Consider the following 6,229-nt stretch of genomic DNA (forward strand, 5'->3'; position numbering starts at 1 on the left):
TCGATGTAATAGATTGTGATTATTTATGAATTTACAAAGGGCCTTAAAGTAGATCTAGCATGAAACCACCTTGCAGCCCTCCACCCTTCCAAAAAAATTAAAATACCTTGAACTAAAAATAATAACATTTTAAAACAGCAGAAAAAAATACTTACCTTACAGCCCTGGTTTCCAGCAGGCTCACATAGGCGAGGTGTGACACGTTGGGTCATGTGGTCATCTGCATTCTAGCAGGATGTTTAATTATTTCCGCCACTGATTTTTTCTCCTTTCTTTGCAATTTATCTCATTTTGAAATTGGGTATAAAAATGTTAATGTCCAATACATATCTCAAATTTATCTCTGCCGATGAATTATCTAACTATACTGGGACCAGCAATAGGTGTGAATATTAATTCTCATGACTTTCTGAACTGTGAGACAAAAATTTGGACTTGGTACAGTACACAAATATTTCCCACAATAAAACCGGGAGGCACTTGTTACCATACAAATGAAACCACATTAGCAATTTATATCATGTCATCCAGCCATCTTATCAGTTTGGTTTTTTTTTCCATTAGCTTATATTGTCATCAGTCAGTATTGTCTCCTTTACAGTAAATACACCCAAATATGATCTCCTTTTAGGGTGTCTTGTATTTAGCTTGGAATTCCCTATAAGCAGTAAAGTCTGACCATATGTATACATCATTGCCTAATTCAAAGCACACATAATATAAAAAATCATATACACATATACATACAGGCACCCAACCTCCTACAACATGAATAACATGAATAAAAAACATTTATCAATCAGAAATATCTAAACCAGGAACCTGCGGTGAGGCCCAATGAAGCCCCTGCACCTACAGGAAGAGTCTGAAAGCTGGTGTGTTAAGTAAGTACGGTACTTATCTTTTCCATACAGTACAGGACATATGAATCAATTCATAGACAATGGGTTATTTGCCACAACCTTCAGGTGATTGGGCATTGGCAAAAGCTGTGCTGGGTCCCCTTAGTGTACCCATATAACGCCACCCATTCTGTGAGCTTCCAGTTTGTTGCCAGTGCTGCTTGTTTCCCCTCCCTCCTCCGTCTATGTTAATGAGCAAAAGCAGGATCACCTAGCACACTTACTGTTGCAGAAAATACGGGAATTTGGGCATTTTAGCACAGGTGGCTCAAAAATTTTCACTGCTACAATTTAGGGAAGTTGCTTCCCTAGCTTCTCGCCATATACTGTTTACTGTGGATTTGAGGCAGTGCGTACTAGTATCTGGATAGATACACCTAGTGTGGCACGGCCCTTCGCATGTTCCAAAATGGTGGGTGGGGGATTTCGCTCACACAGCAGGGAAGTTAAGGGTGAGAGGCAGCTGCAGCAGCACAGTAACAAAGGAGAGAAGGAAGTGAAGGGAAAGAGGCACATGAAGCCAGTGGCACACTCAGCTACATAATGTATTGCAGCTTACCAGTCTTTAGATGTGGTGGCTGCATTGGTTTTATTTATTGGCTGTTTTTTCCTGTTGTACCTGCTGATTCTTCCAGTACAACACTTCCTGTCCTAGGGTGACAATGTTCACTGTACTGAGGGGGGAGCAGCAGGTGTGACAATTGAAACAGTGACAACTCCGGCATCTTTGTTTGTGGTTTTTATTATAAATTAAGGGGATGGGAGAAGGGAATGAGTGGGATACTCCTCTCGGCTTAAACTAATTCCAATTGGGACTTTGATCCTGGAAAAATGCCCGTGAGGGCGCTTCCCTGACGCTAGCCAGCGCCAGCCAACGCTCACTGACTCTGAGAACACTCTGTACAACAGAGGACGTGTTGAATTCCCAACCTATAGTCCATTAGATCCAAGACTGAGAACTGTAGAACTCCTGACACTGCTTCACTGTGTAAGTCTCTGAATCCTTTCCCCCGCCTGGCACAGCCTGAGGTAGTATTTTGTAGCACTCCAAATAGATAACACTTTAACTGGCACGCGCAATACAATTCAGGGCCCAGATTGCAGGCGCCCCATTTATGCTCCTTGAACTCTTTAGGATCCACTGACTATGTACCCCCTTTACACTTCAGGGTCCTCAACCTAGGTACCCCCTTTACAGCTAGCTGACAATGGATCCCAGAACCTCTTCCGGAGTGGTCCCCTCTGACTCTAGGCAGACCCCCAGGGGCAATCCTCAGTACTTACGACCTGTGTAGGCTTTCCTGGGACTGGACCCCTCTCTCTCTCCGCAGGCTCTCGGCACACCAGATCCCCTCAGTTAAACTCAGCACTCTCTGGATTCTCAGGAGACACCCCGAGATATCCACCTTCCTCAGACAGGAGGAGAGACAGCCGCACTCTCCCTCCTGGGACTCTGCTCCCGCCAAAGACACCCTGCCACGCACTTTCCCCCCAAACTTATACCCACTCCCAGAATCCCTTGCAGCGTAACCTGCCTTCTGGGGTAGTTACAAGCTGGGATGTGTCCCCTGATTGGGCTTCCCACACTGCCCTATGAGAATCCTCTCACAGGAGCCAGTGGGGATACTTCTCCCCTCAGGAGGCACATCTGGAAGCCCTGACACCCTGACTAGATAAATCACAGTCCTGCTGTTAGGCAGACAAGGCCCACTATCTATTTTACCTAGCACCTACCTGTAGGGTGCTACACAAATATAAACCAAAATCCTTTTATTGTTCTTTTTTTATAGATCAAAATGGAGCAAATATAAGAAGCTCAGTGTTTGGGTTTACATGTACTTTAAAAGCCGCATTGGTTCTGAACATGTGCAGTGAAAATGAGAGTGCTAGACACACTGTCAAAGGATTGAAGGATGTTGAGTAGAAGGGGGTGACAGGGTCACCCACTAAGGGAATTATATCAGGTTTATCAAGAGCCTGCCAAAATTCAAACCGTATATGACCAGTACAAACAGTTTAAAGGACAGAAACTATCATGAAAGGGTAATTACAAAAAAACTCACAGTGATTAATGTAGAACAGCTGCAGAGATGTATGTAAAATGTCGAAAAGTTATAGGAACTGCATCTATTTATTATAAAGGTGTTATAAGGAGTGACATTTTCTGAGACGGAGGCGTAACTATCGGGGTCGTAGAAGTCGCAATTGCAACCCAGCCCCATGTTTCAGGGGGCCCATGTAGCTCCCCTGTCATATTGTGATCTACACCTGGATAGTAGCAGTGGTGGGTGCTGCATATAGTGGAATTGATGCCTTCCATTTTCCTCCTGCAGCTGCTGTAAGCCAGCTTCTCCTCCTCTCCTTGCTGCATTCAGCGGCTTCAGGAGGAAAATGAAGGGCATTGGTTCCTCTATATGCCTGGCCACCACCCCTCCTATCCAGGTTACTTGTTTCCTACTGCCCCAGGCCCCTGTGTGCAACCCTGGTCCCCTGGCTTCCCCCTTCCCCTCTCCTGCCACCTGCTGCAGGGGATGCTTTGAGGATGGAGAGTGGGGGAAGGGACCGGAAAATATGTCATTTACTGCCCCCTTCCTTTTCTGAATAGACACAGTGAGTGATCGGTACCAGTCACCCCTCTGTTCATACATAACTGATGCATAGTAAACTGTGTTTCTGTACAGTGCTCTTCCTGTCTATTCATTCTGTGCAGAGATGGAGATTAAGGGCTGTGCCCTACTAGGCATGCAAAGGTCACAATTGTAGCTGAGCCCTGGCGTTCCACCACCATGGTGGGCCCCGAACGGGCAAGAAGGGGGCCCGCTACAGAACACCTGAAAGGGTCCCGCTGTGGGACTACAGTAAAGGGTCCCGCGGCGGGAGTAAAGGGCCCAGGCTTGGGTTCAGGGGGACCCTTTGTGGTTTCCCTGTAGGTTCTAGTTACGCCTCTAAATTCCCATGTAGTAATCCTAGGGATAAATAGCCATAAGTAATTAGAGAGACTTCACTATGTTATTGATCCTTGCACAGCTTTATTTTTGTTAGTTATTTTAGACTAAAATCATTTTTTAAATAGGTGAACGGTAGTTCCTAAGTCTTGCCTTCCTAATGAAGGGGAATTTGTCTAAAAGAACACAAGACCCTTAGCAACTGTGAAAAGCAAGCCTCTACTGCCATATGTCCAAAATGCAAATCCTACTACATAGCATGTCTGCAGGCTTTATTGGAAGAAACAAGGGGTACCGATTAATGCCAAGATCTGCCACATGTCCTGTTAAATGCAACATTTCAGTCAGGAAAAGACCATCAACACTTCACAAGCAAAATATGGTTTCATAAATATACAAGAGCTTACACATGTCAGCATAAGGATGGTACAAAGCACAAATCACATCAATACACTTGTTTGTCACATAAAATAGCAGTGCTGAGCATACAAACCATTGGTGTGCGAAGCATATTGCATTAGGGTGTGCACCCTGGAGCACAAACACGTGTGTAACAGCAGAGCAGTGTCAGTCGTTTTTATTTTTTTTTACAATATTATTTTTTTTTATTTTTTTTACAATTTTTTTAGGAGCCCTGTTTGGGGGCTTTGGCGAAATACCAAGGATCTAAACGGAGAGAAAAGGGACAGAGCTTCCCCAGTCCCTTTCTTTGCAGCCTCAGCTGCACAGGATAGTAATGAATAGGAAGTGCTCTTTGCTGAGCCTTAGTTTTCTATGCTTCAGTTAAGAATTAACTCAGGAGCAATTGGTACAGATCACTCACTGTGTTCATTCATCCATCCTAAAAAAAACATCCCCCCACAGCAGCCTGGCAGCAGTGCAGGGGAGAGACTGGGGATGCCAGGAAAGCAGGGGAAATCGGCAGTGCACAGGGTGATTAGGGTGTACCCAGCAGGCCCTGTGTGCACGCCTATGATACAAACCTAATTAAGTTGTGTTTCTGAAGGAAGTTGCAAAATTAAAAACAAGTATCTAACTGGTATGGACAACATCATTTTTTGTAGCTACTAGCTGCAACAAAAAAAGCAAAGTACAAGAATTTAAGTGCGGGTAAACACAGCCTTCATATGGGAGTATGCTATAGTATACCCCCATGTGAACGAGGTCTTAAAAAGATTAAAAATTATTTTTGAAATGACATTAGTGTGTTGTAGCTATAGCAGTTTTTTTTAGTAGTTAGGGTATTGGAGGCACTGGCTGGCAGGATTGTGGACAGTGTGTATGTGTAACTTAGGTTTTCTCACGTAGACATGGTGAGGGGCTACAGGGTGGAAATCTGTATCTGATGTGGAAAAAAACAACAGTTTGTTTTCTCAGAATCCTAATAAGTTCTTGTCTAAAGCCTGGAGCCCAGAGATCTGGTAGCCAGACCTCATTATTAGTGTCAGCTGTCCACAGGCCTTTAGATATGGAGGCTTACTGATGCTCAGGGCCCTCACTCTCCCTGCTGCTGTGTGAAAAGGCTGAGTGCTGACAGAACACTAAAAAAGCACAAGAGGTTCCTGTTTGTGTTAGGGAAACAATTAAGGAAGTTGTAAATCTCCCCAAAAAAAATGTAAAAAATAAAAACCTGAAAGGCAAAGGCATAATGAGCTAGAATGCATCGCATACTAGCTTATTATGAAATACCTTAAAACGAAGCCTCCGCAGTGCCGCCCGCACAACACTTACACGGACAACACGTTAACCAGTCTTTCATCTGATTGGCCAGAGCCGCGATGATGTCACTACCGTGCATGCGCGCGGGAGCCGCTGTTTACAGCACAGGGCTCTGAAGGAAATAAGCCAAGTATGAAAATTTAAGTGCGGGTAAACACAGCCCTCAAATGGGAGTATGCTATAGTACACCCCCATGTGAACGAGGTCTTAAAAACTTTAAAAACTATTTTTGAAATTACATTAGTGTGTTATAGCTACAGGAGGTTTTTGGAATTAGGGTATTGGAGGCACTGGCTGGCAGGATTGTGGACTGTGTGCAGGGCAGCCATCAGGGGGGGACAGCCCATGCACATGTAGGGGGCCCAGGCGTCCCAAGGGGCCTGGCCGCCCAGGCCCAACCAACAAGATTGAGTTGTTGCTGCTGTAGTAACTAGCAATTGCTAAAGCAGGATGGCCGCAGAGTAAGCCGATGCAGCCGAAGGGATTTCTCTTGCTGGATTGGAATGTCTTTTTGCTGGATTGGGCTGTCTCTTTGCTGAATATATATAGAGATGTCTCTTTGCTGGATTGGATTCATTTTCATATATTAAGTTGTAAGAATGTTCAAACAAAAGTGGGTGCACTAAAGGACTCAGTGGGATGGCTAGTGGGCGTATTTGGCGA

The sequence above is a fragment of the Pelophylax lessonae genome, assembly GCF_965119305.1.
Source record: "Pelophylax lessonae genome assembly, chromosome: 2".
NCBI lineage: Eukaryota > Metazoa > Chordata > Amphibia > Anura > Ranidae > Pelophylax > Pelophylax lessonae.